The 16,550-nt window shown below is 41.1% G+C and overlaps 1 protein-coding gene across 2 annotated transcripts in view; it reads right to left on the bottom strand.

The window, feature by feature from the left end:
* FABP6 (fatty acid binding protein 6) overlaps nucleotides 1-16,532 on the bottom strand; it is a 45,927-nt gene extending 29,395 nt beyond the window's left edge. The window contains exons 1-2 of one of the 2 annotated variants that reach the window (XM_088133598.1): nucleotides 16,400-16,516; nucleotides 10,039-10,142 (exon numbers count right to left, since the gene is read on the bottom strand). The gene's annotated coding sequence lies outside the window, so the exon portion shown is untranslated. Of the gene's footprint in view, nucleotides 1-10,038; nucleotides 10,143-16,399 lie in introns of both variants that reach the window. The other variant, XM_025168701.2, reaches the window with a different exon arrangement.
* Nucleotides 16,533-16,550: the final 18 nt, after the last annotated feature.

Below are 16,550 nucleotides of genomic sequence, written 5' to 3'. Positions count from 1 at the left end.
TGCCGGGTGACACTCTGAGGATGCAATAAGAGTGTAGAAATAATGACGTTTTGCCACCCTTGCCGCCACTAGGTAGGCCTTAATAGCAGCTCTAACCCATGTCTGGTCAGACTCGTCTTTAGTTTTCCGCCAGCGGCGCTCAAGACATCTTTTGGCCCTTTTCAGTTCCCTTAACTCCTCCATAAACCATGGGGACTGGTGGGGGCAATGGGCCAAGAGAGGCCACACAGACGCAATCCTGTCCAAGGCCCCAGCTGCCTCCATATTCCAGGCTGTGGCCAGAGCCTCCACTGGACCGTGCAGCGAGGCCTCAGGAACAAGCCCCAGCTCCCTTTGGAACCCTTGCAGGTCCATCAGTTGCCGGGGGCGGACCGTTCAAATGGGTTAACATGAAGGCTGCTGCACTGTGCACTAGTTGCAGTTTCTGATTAACATTACAACCAATTTTGTACCAGCTAGAGCATCATGGTAGCTTCACACAAAGTCCAAGGTTGAAATGCTGGGGAAGTATTTTCACCTTTAAGTGGGAGATAATCAGTCAAACTGACAGTGCCAAGATTCCAAAGCCTGTCTACAGCCTCACAATTAACCCTTCAAGTTGCTTGTAGACTGGCATGTTTACCAGTCACTGCTGAAGAACAACACTTACTGGCTCCTATTACTTGGCAAGCGCAATACCAGCTTTTTCACATCGCCCCCTATATCTGTGCAATTACTTACAGGCTGACATCTGCTTTGCAGTGGTTTTAAACATATTGGTCTTCCAGTGGCTGCACTGCAGCTCACTTTGAATCTTCTCTTCCTCCATCCCACATGAAAACAATGTTGAACAGCTGCAACGTCTCCTCTTTTCTTCGACATCTCACAGCTGGAATGAGCAAGCCTAGGTTCTTCCTCCTAATTATTTTCTCTGTTTGTAGTGGCAGGTGCCATGCCAAACATCTTCAAAGGCCCGCAAGGGAAAGAGGAAGGACACAGGACCTGCAGCCCATTGCTGCTGGAATACTCTGCAGAATTGTCTCCAGAAGACCCTCAGCACAGTTTAGAAGGCATTCTGCAGTTTTAACTGAACTGGCTGAAAATATACTTATGTTCTGACACTCAAGATCCTCTTCAAGTAAGTAGAATAGAACTAGTTTAGTTAGACTGATTTTGTTTGATTTGGGATCCTACATGATTTAGTGACACTTCCCCTTTTTGTTCTTGTTTTCCCCAATAAACTTGTTATTACTTATAAATGTGGCTATGGTGTTTTAAAGAGAAATTCGCATAAAACCCCCCTCATGGGGTTGCATACCTACCATTTAGGTTCCAGGTTATTCAAAGGATTTTGTCACATTTATATTTCTAGATGTTAGAATTATAAAATCATACAGTTTAAGAAGCTACCCTGGAGATCATCTAAGCTCCAGGGCAGGAATCCATTCAACCTCTCTTTAAACACTCCTAGCAAAAGAGAGTATCACCTGCCAAAGGCAGTCTCTCTCTCTCTCTCTCTCTCTCTCTCTAACACTATATCCTAATTTACTTTTTTTTTTTTACAAATACAAGTTTAAGAGAATATAATTCTTTCCATATATAACATTGTAATCTAAAAATGGTTTCCACATATAATTGAATTCAGCATCAGATTTACTTTTTAAATATGGTTATTCTAGACATCCCAGGGAGTCCCTTCCATTGTTTAACAGTTCTCACTGTTAGGACATTTTTCCTGATGTCCAAACTAAATCTATTTCCCTGTTGTTTAAACCATTTTTGTTGCTCTCTCTTCCGGAACAACTCTGCACACTTCTGCCCCAACTTGTACCTGAAGTACCTGAAGGATATGTACTATCATGTCCCTGTCTCTTCACCAGGTTAAACATAACCAAAGTCTCCAGCCATTCCTCATTAACCACTTTTCCTTATATGTTCCATATCACCTTGCTGGCTGTCTTTTGGACACACTCCAGTTTCTCAATGTCCTTTCTAAAATGTAATGGTCAGAACTGATCACAGTATTCTAGGTACAATTTGACTAATGCAGGATACATGCAATGTACTAGCTTCTCATTTAAACAAACTGGTTGCTAGGAATTGAAAACAACTTAATCAATCAATAATCAATCAATCAGTCAATCAATTATATTTAAAAGTCAGATGTGGCATTAAAACCTGGGAGGCATCTGAGAACATATTGACACCCATAAGAGATATGCTGGGTACCTGGGGAATTAGGGTGGATCAGGAAGTTCAGCCTGACTGGTAGCAATCTATGTACTTTATTTTTACTTGGGTTACACTTGTAAGAAGGGCCTGAATAAAAAGATCTCCCCTCTCATTCCATGACATGCTACCAAATGTAACCATAACAGACCTCTGAATTGAAAAATCTGTAGAGGCAACCAAAAGCTGAATTGACACAACTTAATTAGTCTCATCCTTTAATTCTGCTTCCACATTGCCATTCTGAGCAGAGTTGATCCATCATCTCCTCCTGAAGAAACTTTTATTCTAAAGATCAATCTTGCTTAAAGCAAGCTTGATTCTGGTGACTTCATTAACATCCACAGTTTCCTTGGCAAAAATATTAAAGTGATTTGCCATTGCCTTCTTCGAGGATCTTATGAATTCTCAGTCTGGCCCATAGCCCTGATATTTCCTGGTAGTCTCCCATCTAAGCTTTAACCTGGTCTGTCCTTCCTTAGCTTTTTTCAAGATCAGCTAAAGTTGATTAATGACTGATTGTTGCCCTGCGTTCTCTCCCTTGTAGAATTAAGCAGCCAGTCAGCTACAGTGGAGAATTCTTCAAGCTTTTCCATTTTCAACATCTAGACTGAGATACAAGCCTATAATTGGAGCAGCAGCCTCAAATGTCATTAAGCAGTCTCTTATAAACCATTAGCAGAGCCAGGCTGGTGTAGTGGTCAAGGCCAGGAGACCATGAGTTCTAGCCCCATCTTAGGCACAAAGCCAGCTGGATGACCTTGGGCCAGTCAATCTCTCTCAGCCCTAGGAAGGAAACAATGGCAAACCAGTTCCAAAATCTTGCCAAGAAAATTACAGGGATTAGTCCAGGCAGTCACCAGGAGTCAAAAACTGACTCAAAGGCAAAAAAATAAAATAACCATAACGTTAAAAGGACTGGATCATTCTGGGTCAGCCTAGAAGCCAGAGAGAATTGTTCCACCATGAACATCATCCAAAATAAATGTAGTTTAATGAAATAATAGGGAGCACAAAATAATATAAATATAACTATGATGACCGCCAGCCCAAACAAGCAGCTGATGCTGGCTCAGAGATGTTTTTTTTATCTGCACAGAGGGGAGTTTGAACTGGATTTGGAAAATATGGAGAGAAGCCAACCCTGGGAAGCCGGAAGAGGAGCCCTTTTGTGCAGCAAGTCCCGCTTCCTCAATCTTTGATGAATGAGGGTATTCTGTGGCAGAGGATGCTGGACTAACCCAAAAGAGCAAAGACCTGAAGTTTCACCCTCTTCCAGAAATACACAAAGGCTGTTCAGCAGTGATGGTTTCACCATCCATCTTAGCTGTTTTCAGTTGCTAATCAACCCCATTCTCCTGCCTCACGCCCAGGGTGAACAGCCCCACTGCTGTGAATCACGACTGTCACTCTAGCAGGGCTTGATAGCGGGTGCTGCATTTTATTCTGAAGATGTGTTTGTAGGAGCAAACCAGATGTATCCCCAGGAGCAAACTGAGCGTATGTTTGTGGCAATTCACTATTCCTTTATCATTTATATCTCCAAACCCAGCAAAGAGATAGCAGCAGGAAAGCAGAGTGTTCGGTTCCAACATTTCAACCTCTTGCCAACAGTGAAAACCTGGGTTTTGGACTCAGCCTGGTTTCAAAAGTTTTACTTTTACTTGGGCAGTACCAGCATTATATTCATTTGCATATGGGTATAATTCAAGCTAAATTCTCCTGTGACTTTTTATTTTTCATACAGTGTTAACGCAGCAACTAAGGCCAGCCTCTTCATCAGCCTCCATTTTAATTCTTTTCCTATGAGAATTCAGGAAGAAAATAAATGGGTTTTTAATGAGAACAATGAACCATTTTCATTTGATGTTTGGCTGGAATTTTAAAAGCAAGGGCTTTGTTTAATCGTTACTCATGACCAAATTTCTTTCCACTTCTTCGGAAAGCCAATAAGCAGGGACAGGAAAGGGCTGCTGCATGGAAGATATTTACACAGATTTTTTTCAAACAGCCACCAGGAAATGCAATTGCAGTCACCGAATCTTTATCCAATGCCAGGGTTACCCACAGGGTGTGATCCAAAAAGTCAAGATGGTGGCCACAACAGGGCGACTGAAGTTCTGCCTGTTTTTTTTTGTGTGTGATGCATGTAAAAAACAGGCAGAACTTCAATCGCCCTGTTGCGGGCACCATCTTGACTTTTTGGATCACACACTGCAGACACCCGTGTCCAGTGCTATACAAGTAAATTCTTCCTTCACTAACTAAAATTGGATCGATGAGAAAAGAAAATGGAATAGGAAATAAATTAGAAAAATTTTGACCTCCACCTCAGAGCTTGGGGGGTGGACTTGGGGGTGACTATTCCTTTCTTCAAAGAAGCCCTCTAGAAAGTCAGTTTACTGTAGGTCCCATTATACATATTTAGTGGCCTGATTTAAAGCTTTAGTTAAAAATGCTTTACTAGAGTACGTAACACTGGTATATTCATAGAATAATCCTATATTGAAGTTCCTTTCTTAAATTTTTTTACAGCTTCAGAAAGGTTGGGGTAACTAGAATTGTCTGCTAGTCTAGACCACTTTGGACATAATGGGCCATAACATGATCCTGTTTCTAGGTGGCTTCCTGCTTTGGATGACATGGAAACTTTGGTTTAACGTACCAAGAAGCCCCTTCTGCAATCAAGCACATCAGAAAAAAGAAGGAAAAATGATGGCCTGCTCACTCTTTCTTGCTTACAGTAGGTTCTAATCAGGTCTCTAACTTTGTGACTGACTTTTTAATCTGTTCTACTGGCCACTTAGTTCAAATCAATAGAATAAAATAAAATAAATAGTCTTGATCTGTGTTACAACTTTTGATTGTATTGTCCTTTCCTTAAGGAGTGCCGAATCTATGGCTTCCAGATGTTACTGTACTACCATTCCCAGCTCAACCCCACCCACCCCCCTAATGAATGACCTTATGTATTTATTCCCATAACATCTGAGAACAAGCAAAATAGAGGTTCTGGTGGCTAACAATGTCAACATAAAATAATAATCCCCAAAACCCAAGTAGGTATAAAAATTACAAAATCAAAAAAAAAAAAAGGTAAAACTAGAAAATACAAACATCATGTGCCTGCAAACCCCACTTTCATTCATAACACATCTTTTTCCTATGCAAAATAGATGCGGTAGGTCTTCACCATTTTCTTAAAGCCCAAGATAGACAAAGCTGACCAAATCTTTGACTGGAGGGAGTTCCAAAGAGCGGTGCAAGTCACTGAAAACGTCTGCTTCCTAGGCCTCATTGTGTGACAATCCCATAAGGACAGGATCTGGTGGGTGTCGATCCTATTACATCTAGTTGGATGGGCAGATATCTAGCTGGATGTGGTTACTGAGGGACTGCCTTCTGCATATAAGGCAATCCCTCAGATAACCACATCCAGAGCCATATAGGGCCTTTAAAAGGTGATAATCAGCACCTTGAATCATACCCAGAAGCTGACTGGCAACCAATGCAGCTCCCAAAACAGTGGCATCACCCAAGAATATCTTTTACTGCCTGGGCCACTCATTCTGTACCAGCTGTAGCTTCCAAATGCTCTTCAACAGCAGTCACATGTATAGCGCATTACAGCAATCCCAGTGGGAGGTGACTAGGGCATAAGTGATCGTGAACAGAGCCTCCCAGTCCAGGAATGGATGCAGTTGGTGCACAAGATGTAGCTACACAAAAGCCCTCCTAGCCAGAGCTGCAGAAGTGTAGAAGAACCCCCAAACTGCAAACCACCTCTGAATGAGGAAGTGTAACCCCATACAGAATCAAAGGTGGAATTTCCTCAGAATCCTTAGATCCACAAACCCAAAGCCACTTTGTCTTGGAAGGATTCATTCAGAGTCTTTTCCTCCCCATCCAAAATCTGATAGCCTCCAAGCACTAGGTCAATATTTCCACCTCATCACCACTTCAGCCCAGTGACAAGATATATAATTGGGTATCATTAGCAGGTTGATGATACTGAACCCAGTGCCAACAGATGAACTCCCCCAGCATTTTCATGTAGCTTAAAAAGGAATGAAGAGACCCCTGAGGCACTCCACAAAGTAGAGGTCTCCAGACTGTTATCTCCTCTCCCACCATCAACAAATGAAACTGCCCCTTCAGGAAGGAGAACCATAGCAGATGGTCCCTTGGAGATGGTTCAGAAGAATACCATGATAAGTGGTATCAAAAACCTCAGAAAGATCAAAGAGGGCAATGGTGGTACAGTCCTACTACCTAAGTGTTAGCCCCAAAACCCAGGTGGGCAGATTCCTGAGAGAACGTTTCTGAACTCCCTTGTGGGGAGGAGCTCCCAGGGGATTGATGACGATGTAGTCCAGCAACCAAACTGTCCCAGGTTGCATTCTGATTCCAGCTGATAGAAAAAGGACTATGCAGCCAGGGAACACACTGCTCCAGACCAGCCTCCAGAGCAATCCAAATGTAACCAAGAGTTCCTAGAGCAAAGTCCAACTGGAAAACACAATTTAAAGCCAGCCCTCTACCAGCAGCTGCCACCTACCTAGACCTTCTACAACTTGCACATTATTTTCCTCAAAGGTCTCATCCACTACCACTGCTAGTAAGCTCAGGCTTCTGCAAGACAGACAAGATGGTGACTGCCAGACTACAGCCATCCCAACTCCAGCACCAGAAGAGGGCTAATCAGCCTTCCAGGACTTGGAATAAAGTCCCCAGCTCCAGGCAAGATCTATAACTCAGGCCATAGTTCCTCATTACTTCCCCATTAAACTGGCTTATAGACTCTTCTCTAGTGCTCCACACATTGTATTGTAATAACATTATTGCCTCTCAGCTGGGAAGCATGTCTGCACTCCTGCCCACCAGTGCTCCAAACCAGGAAGCTAGTCAGGCTCTACCCTAAAACCTATTAACAGCCACTTTATAAATTAATTCCCAAATCCAGCAATTTGCCTAGCTCAATTTTACTGCATTATATTATATAGGTTAAACCTAGAATGGTTCTATTTTGTCTTCCTACCTTGATTACCATACATGACCAGCTAATGTTCAGTTCAAAGCCAAGGTCTATAAAATGAATTTGCCCAGTCTCAGAAAATCAGCTAAACTGAGCCTATATCTAAGAATCAGATATATACCAAAAGTTCATTACTCAGTAAAAGTTCTGAAAGAGAAATAGATTTGATAGCATACAGAGAACCGTGTCCATAAATATCTAATTTTATATTTTGTGGCTTTTATCTTTATAGAAACCTATCCAAGTAATCACACAAGCACAAGGTTATAATGCTCGATTTATAACTGAAATCAAACGGAAATGGACAACTTGGATAACCCTGTCTTGTATCACAAAGCCATATCCAACCAAACTGGCACAAATGCATGCACAAATTTTACCATCACCTAATGTATTCAGTCTACATTCTCTGTCTTAAAATTGATTCTGAATAGATTGCATCTCTCACAGCTGAAGCACCTGGCCTAATTTTTGGACTCCCTTGCTCTTTCATTTTTGCTATGATCTGTATAATGAAGATCTCCGGTGAACTCAAAACCTTGCACAAATATTATTTTTTCTTGGCCCTGATCATGGTATTCCTGAGATCCCAAGACCTTCAAGAAGCCAGCACTGACAGAAAAGCCTAGTGAAATTATGTCCATCAACCAGATCAGGAAGAGCCAGAAGTGACTAAAGGACTAAATAACAACAATCATGGGACTGTTCTACTAGGGACACTGGATTTCTTTTTCTCATGGAGCAATACGGCTATCGTTATGGTTTCAATACTACTCTGTAAATGCCTTTGCCTGCCAAGCAACTGTTACAAAGCATAAGACTTCTGCCAAGAGGAGGAGAAAGTGGCCCACAAAGGACATACTTTTCTAATCATGTAAATTGACCGGCTTGCAGGAAATAAATCTGCCGATTAAGGCAGGGTGCAAAGAGTGCCAAGAACTATTGCTCATGCTGGGAGTGGAGGGAAGGAAGTGGAAGAAAGGGGTGGTTCTATATGTGCCCCACAGTTTTTAAAGGCTTCCTCCACCTATCAGATCACCCTTCCTCCAACATCATACCCTGTAACTCCTATAATTCCCAGCAAGAATAACTGATAGGCTGTGGTAAGTCCAAAGTGTTTAGATTGCATTAAATAATTTGGTGCAAAACAGAACACAGCTGCTGAAGAATTCATTTTCAAGATGAAAATCTACAACCCTCGTTAGCAGGTGTTTCTTGACCATGGGCACTTGCCTATCAAGAGAGAAGCTTGTCCTGCTGCCTGCTTCTTCTCCCACTGAAGTCCATTTCTGACTGCTGGCAGACCTCTACTGGAAGTAAAAGTTTGCATCCTCTGTATCGTGGGAAAACTTCTATTTGCACAATCTTTACTTTTCATGGGGTGCTAAAGGCACAAACGGGAGCCTACAATAGAAAAGAAACTGGCAATGGCAGCCCTAATTTCTTGGCCCTGCATACATTTTAAATGCTATCGTTCTTCTTTCATCTTCTAGCTACCTTTGGCCAGCACTAAGACAGGAAATACCTTTTCATCTCCTGTAGTCACTGTGCTTCCAAAACACCTCTTAAGAGATACCTGGCAGCAATGTATCCCTGAATGCTAATAGGGTTGGGTTTCAGTTCAACAGATCTTCCTGGTGTGTACAACCCTTGTTTAAAAGGTCTGTCAGCTGAAACACACACACACACACACACACACACGTGTGACATGCTTTCCAGTTAAAGACCTTACCCAACAAATAACAGCAAACTTTTTTCCCCCAGCATGTCCTTTAAGGGGCAGCGATAGATACCAAACAGCAACCTGTTCCTCTTTTTCTCTTTGAATGGTTTATAGATATTTGTAGTTTATTTGCAGTTCCCTGTGTTGGTCTATCACCTTTTGCCAGCACTCTATTACTCAGCAATTAGCAAAGAGGAAAGAAGAAGCCATCTCTATTACCAGAGTTGAGAAGCGGATGTTTGCAGAATAAAAGGAATGGTTAATGTCACTATAGTAACCACAGAGGCACACATCCTTCTTGTGCTGGGGGGCTCCCTTCTCACCCTTTTGCTAATGATCCTACAGCTGTATCTTACAGAGTCGTTTTATTGATTTCTCCTTCCTTTGACAGCTTGCTTGCTTTCCTTCTTTCTTTCCTTCCTTTCTCCAGACTAGAATGCCCTCTACAGCAAAAATACTGTACCAGTATTAGCAGTAACAAGGTTTGTCTTGTTATGGAAAATATTTCTTTCACTTTTAACCCTTCCATAATCACATTGCAGATGTTTTCATTGCAGATAAAAGCCCGAGTAACATAGCTGTCAGCTTTCTTTCTGGGCTAAAGGAAAACGGTTGTGAATATGACGCACAGTAACTCTTCGGCAGATTTATGTTTCAAGGTACAAAACTCCACATAAAGAACTGCTTACTGGCTAACCTCACACAAAGGAGGGCAGGAACTCATATTATCCTAGGACAACATTAATTTATGTGTGACACATTAAATAGTAGCATTTTTTTCACATAAGCTATGTGGACTGGCTCCCCCTGCACAATAATATATTCACATAGCTGTGTTTTCTTAAAAGACAGCTGCCAGTATATTTATTTTTAGTTAACTCAAATGCAGCCACAACCACAAAGCTTATGCTAGAATACACCTGGCTTGATTAGTTCTGACATAACATATTGTGTCAACTCAGCCATCTGTAACTTGTAAACCATTGGTTATAGCATGTGTTCTGGGAACTCAACCAGAGTTTATTCAGTATATCAAGGTAAAGCAAACCATAGCTTTATACGGCATACAAACCTGCTCTCTCTTGGCTCTCTTATTACTTAGCCCATTCTTCTATTTACTATTCAGGACTTTTCCTTTTTCTCCAGTCTGTATAGGGACATACACAACACAATACCCTAGAAAACACAAGGGTTAGTAAATGAATGTGTCACGTGACCTAACCATTATGATTTATAGATTAAAATTTATGGTTTAACATGTATTAACTTAGCCAATTGTAGTTCATTTATGTTTTTAATTTTTTTACTATTTATGTCATACCTTTCCTTCAGGATTTCAAGGTAGCCTTCAATTTTTCCCCGCAACAACAAAATCACCAAGTAAGTTTCCATCAAGCTGAAACTAGAGTTGAACCTGGATCTCCCCACTCCTAGTCAATAATGTCTGTCCTAAATATATTCACCTCTGCCTCCTTAATTTAAAGGGTGTTCTACTTTTCAACAAATTTTAGTTGGATTAAAGTCCTTCCAGGCATTCAGCTGATGGAAACACACACAAATACTTAAGTTAATTGTTGCAAAGGCTGATTGAAAAGTTGACAACCCTATTTCCATCTTAATGGGGATGAGAAGCACCTAGGTACATTTGCAGGCATTCAGAGATAATTTGCATTAGACAAAGTGCTTGCCAACCAATATATGCAAGATAGGCTCAGAGACAAGAGGGTGGCATTCATTTATCACTCCATCTTGCATGATCCAAATTAACCTTCTGGGGAGGTATCAAAAGAACTATGGCTATATGATTGGCATACAGAGAAAACATCCTCTGAAAAGGGGGCTCCAATTACATTATTTCACATTACAATATTGTGTAGGCATGCCCACCATAAATCATTCAGGTCTAAAGCAGGGTTCTTCTTAAGTTGCACAATATCCTTTTATGCTGTGGCAAATTATTTTTGCTATGTTCACACACACTAGTTTGGTGTAAAGTCAATCAATAGCCCCTGTCACAGTCTACCACCCAGGAATTCCCTGACAGTTTTTCATCCAGCTCTAATCTGATCAGACACCGCCTAGGTTCCAAGCCCAGACAAGCTCAGTCACCTGCTGAGACTGCAGCACCTCCCATAACAGCAAAAGAAGAACACCTCCTGTAGCATCATCCTCATAAGTAGGCTGCATTAACTGTGGGTTTCCTTTTCTGAGATCAAAGTAGCAAATCCCTTTAACTTTTTTTTCTTTTTTTTTTTCTAGATGACATGGTTGGAGGTGGACTGTGGAGATCTAGGTTCATGCCCCCACTCAGCTATGGAGATCATGGGATTATTTGGGGTCAGGTCCTTTTTTCAGCTCATCCTCTTATCTCAAATTGTCAACTCTTATCTCAATCACACACATACACACACAGAGGTTGTTCTGTGGATAAAATGAGGGGAGATCACTGTGTGTGTGTGTACACACACATACATATACACATAGACACACATTTTCTGCCCTTTTAGCAGCTGTGAACACTTTGGGGAGGTGAAGTTTTCAGAAGGCAGGGTGATAAAGCAGAATGCCTTAGGCTCTACAGAGACAGGATTAGGATTATCTAGAATTCCCCCCCCCTCCGGTTTTAAAAACTGTTTTACGTTTTCCACAAATTTTCACCAGAAAAATCAGCCTTCTCTTTCTCACCTTCCCTGCCCCTGATTTCATCCTTTCCTCCCATGGTGCCTAAAGCAACATGAACTTCATCCTCTGCAATTCACAATCTGTTTTCTCTCGTGAATTCATTCTACTCTGAAACTCTTCTTGGCCAGATGGTAACCAGGAAATGTCTTCTCAGTGTAGCATCATCCTCATAAGTAGGCTGCGTTAACTGTGGGTTTCCTTTTCTGGGATCAAAGTAGCAAATCCCTTTAACTTTTTTTTCTTTTTCTTTTTTACTGTCAGGTCTATGATTATGTCAGGGAAAAAATGATACCTGGCCTCACCATAGATGTGATCCTACCCATTTCTTTTTCATTGTGGCCCCTTGGTCTTGGCTTCTTCTGTTCCTTCTCTTCCCATAGACCCATCCATTTCTTTCTTCTCAAGGGCTCACCCTCTTTACTTCAGTGGTCTCCTCTGCTCTTTTTCTTTTCTTTTGCTCATCAGGTCCCAACCCATTGTTTTCCACCTCCTCCTACCTTTCTTCTGCCATCCCAGAAACACTGGTACAGTTCAGCCATCACCCGTCCACCATTCTCCACCTATCATCTTACTGTCCAATCAAAAGGCAAGAGAGATAGGAAGAGCTGGCAGTGGAGCAGCACTGCTTAATTTTAGTTAATTTTTCAATAGTATAAATCCACTCACTCCATGGATTTATACTACTGTTAGTATGTCAAGCCTCTGGGAATGGCCTTAAGAACCCAGTCTTGAAATGTACCAAAGGGCAGTATTTTCCTGCTTCAGATGATTACTAGAGGAATATACACTGAGACTAGCTTCTATGGTAGTCACCTCCAGGCTCTTGGATCATGAGCCCATAATTTAGACTATCATACCTGGCTGCAGAAATCTGAATGACCACCTTCTTTAACAGTCCAGTGCCGCCCCAGATCTGGTAGTCCTATTACTTTGTATCAACTATTTTAAATTAAATCCACAAAATGCATTCCATTATTCCATTACAGAAGAGAATGTATGATAGCAAAAATTGGTATCTTTCTATCATAATAGTGAAAATGTAACTTAGGAAGAAGGATTACTGTCAGTTAGCTTAATCTGGACCAGTGAAGGAATTAAAATCATATTTCAAAACATGTTTCTAAAACAGTTGTAATTAAAAGTTGTTAATTTTTTAAACTTGCGATTAGAGGTTTGAGATAAAATCATGAGAAGTGAAGGAGCAAGGCAGTTTTTCTTGAAATTTTCTTAATACTGATATTTACTTCCCCCACTAATTACCTCTTCCATTGAAATAAGCATGTTCAAATATGAAGGTAGCAGGTAAACTTTTCTGCAGCTATTTTCTCTCAGTATCTAGTAGAATCTTTATATCCATCTGAATCAAGTTTGTTCAAAAATGGGTTATAAAGGAAATGTGCCAAAGAGGAAGTATCATATTGGAGATATTTCAGTGATACTATGTCTACAACACCTTACTGCATTGGACTCAGTCTAAAAAATATGTTTAATTTCAGTTAAAATGAACAGGACCAGCAATAGCTCTCTTAGTTCATTCCTACAGCCATCTACTGTATATTGACTTTACAAGACCTCCAGAGTTAGAAAGAGTCACTGCACAGCTATTGTGCAGTCACTTAACTATTTAAGATGCTCCCTTTGGTTTTAATCCTTTCCTTCTTTTCATGAAAAGAATAAAAATCAAGGTACAGGTATTCATCTCCTGAAGTCTTACACCTTCCTAAAACTAGCAAAATCCCTTATTTTGTAAATCCCTCCCCAGCTTTTCAAAATTTCAAATTATACTGTGAATAAGATACTTTACATCATGAATGAGGCGGAATCAATTCTTTTCATTTGCTGACTCTGTTACAATGAAAAGGATTTAACAGCCTGCTATCGACTGTAGATACAGATATAATACCTGCATTTAACTGCTGAATTAAAAGATATTCTCAGCATTTGGTGCTCAATCCTCTAATTTGTATGTGTGTGTGTTTGTTTTGAGCTGTCTTTTGCTCGATCTTTGTTTGGCTCAATACCTCTATTAGTTGTGAATCAGTTTTGCATGAGATCCAAATATCCTTCCTCCAGGTTGCCTTTTTGTGTGGGGACTGCAATCCTATACTTTCTTGAGATTAAGACCCACTGAACTAAATGGGACTTAACATCTGACTCAATGCACTTATTTGAGCCCTAGCTAAAGATTCCCTCCTCCATTAAGGGGTCATGATGTACCAAACTGAGACAGAGCATTTTGGAATGTGACAATGCAAGTGAAATAGGCATGCATCTGGCAGTAGCTGTGTCCTCCAGGGCTTCTAACACTGTAGGAGAGTCACGTTAATCTATGGTGGTCAAAAAAATTAGGTATCTGGTAGCACCTTTTCCAACTAAATATGTTAGTCGGAAAAGGTGCTACCAGATTCCTGATTGTTTTGTCATCACTTCTGAAAATATATTTTTGAGACTGAATCAAAAGCAGCTAATGGTAAGACAGGTGAATTTGAAATTCGAACAAAAAAGATTTTAAAAATCACTCTTACCAAAAGTAAGGGGGAAAAAAACCTGCTAGAGTCTTGCTAAAATAGGTATCAGGGCCCTGCCCTATATTTCCAATGAGCACAGAAGAGGAGCATCTTGGGAACTTTCTCTTCCAACAAAAATTTAATAACAATAATAATAATTTAATAATAAGTACTGTTTGATATTGAATCGATGTGATGAAATTATCTTTTCCATTACAATTAAAAATAAATAGAAAAAATATGTCAAAAAGGGTTCAGCACTATTAATTTCCTTTACTCATTTGAGTACTGTTTCTCTTTAACTATTCATAAATATAAAAGCCTGAAATCTGGCTGTTCTTTCCTCACTAGAAAATCCTTTTATCTTCATTTAAAAACAGACTTTTTTTTACACAGCACTGCTGTATGTGCTTGGAATTTGTCATAATGTACGTTTGAATACTTAGAATTACTGGTGGCACGGCTCCTTAGATTACTTCACCACATTTTATAGTATAATTAAGTACCTACATAGTGACTGAGATCTAATGAATTTCAACATGTAACAGTTCAACTTGGATTTAGAAAATAAGCTCATTCTGTAGTCTAAAGCAAAGCATTATGGTAACTGGATTCACACATTGTGTTAAACCATTATCTACTTAATAATAGTTCAGTAAATAAATCACAGTTGGCCAGATCCAAACCAATATAACGTCATATTTTATCATGCAGTATGAACCCAGTTGTATTGAATCTTCCAAAACTATGACGTAGACTACAAGTTGGCAACACACAGCCCCATGTTATTGAAGAATATGTAGACCTGCCACATTTGGGCTGCAAAAATATGGACAGTCTCCTTGCTGCCATCTGGTGGTCGTCCAGAATTATGCTGCCAGCTCTGGGAGCCCTAGTTTATGGCAGGATTATGCCTGCCATATACTACATAATACCTAGTCAGACATCTATGTTTAATATCTTATACAACAACAGCATTGTATCTCCAGCATGATGATTGTCCCCAAAAGTTGTCTGTGGTATGAAATAAGGGTTGCATATTCAACCAATTCTTGTAATTTTACAACAATTTAAAGATTTTTATTGTAATTATGAAATTACCATCTCTTGAAGCAAGATGAAGAGTATAGCAGGATTGTTTAGTGGAGGGATATCTCTTTATGAGGTACCATGTCCCTTTATGCAAGGACTGAGCAGCTGGTATGCTGGGTTAGCATAACCTGATCTGGAAATGTAGGTTGTTATTTATTTCTTTGAAATAGGCTCAGTGATGTTCGTAGCCTTTCCTTCATCAAGTATGTGTTTGTTGCAGCTTCCAGCTGGGTTTACGTGACACACTGAGCCACATTTTAGCTCAGCATGTTGTGAGGAGCCAGCCTACGGGTTAGATAACAGCTTAGTGTATTGCATAATCCATGAACATTGGGTTGAGAACAGCATGTTAGTTAACCATAGGAAATCATGTCACAAAAACTCAACCCCCAAAATCATCCGGAAACCACGTTCTCAACATTAAATGCATTTTGAAAGGGGAAAAGCGATCGATCGCTTTTCATACAGTTAACTTTGATCCCATCAGACTATATGAATTCTATGTCTTCATTCTTTACCAAAATTAAAGCAAAGAGAGAGATTCAGGGATTCACTTCAGGAACCGTAACGGAAGATGAAGGTAATTAGATACTTTCCAGTTTGGGGTTTTATAAGCATGCTAATCAGGGCCCTGTGCCTCCTGCTCCTTCTGCCGTTGTGCAGCCGCCTCCCACGCGCTTACTCAGGAGGGAACTCTTCCATTCAGCCACATCAAGCACGCTCCCAGGTCCAGGCGCAGCGCTTTCCATCCTCTCCAGAGCCCACCTTTTCCAACGCGGCCCACGGGCCACGCTCAGAAGGTTTTCTCCCCCTGCCCTCGCGCTCCTTCTCTGGGCTCATAAGGCTGGCACAGCTAACGCCACCCAGAGCTCCTTCCAGGGGTTCGAACCGAGGAACTACGGCACAGATTCAGGAGGCCTCCCTCCCTCCCACCCACCCAAAGGACCCTAGAAGTTCGAGCTCCCTATAACGCTGCGCTTTTTTTGACTGGCGGTCCCGAGCCCGAGATCAAGCGAGCTCCGGGCAATGGGAAAATCCGTCCCTCCGTTTTCCCCCGTCTCCTTCACAGCATCCCACTCCAGCGAAGCCCTCCTCTTCCCCCCCCCCTCAGGAAAAGAGAGCAAGCGGCTGCAAGACTGCTCTGAAACCTACATTTCGCTAGAGGTCCTGCAGGGCCAATGAGACGCTTCCGCGAGATGGGCGGGCTCTTCTTTCCCCCCACAAATAGAAGAAGAGCTGCTCATTAACCTGCCCCCTTTTGATCTTTGTCGACACAGATACCGGGAACTCCGCCCTCTTTTCC

This window comes from Python bivittatus, unplaced genomic scaffold (genome assembly GCF_059951505.1).
Source record: "Python bivittatus isolate LINGU-HERP-01145 unplaced genomic scaffold, Pbiv_v1 ctg000080_np1212, whole genome shotgun sequence".
Lineage (NCBI taxonomy): Eukaryota > Metazoa > Chordata > Lepidosauria > Squamata > Pythonidae > Python > Python bivittatus.
The sequence above is the reverse complement of the archived record's forward strand: the minus strand, read 5'-3'. Positions and strand labels throughout refer to the sequence as shown.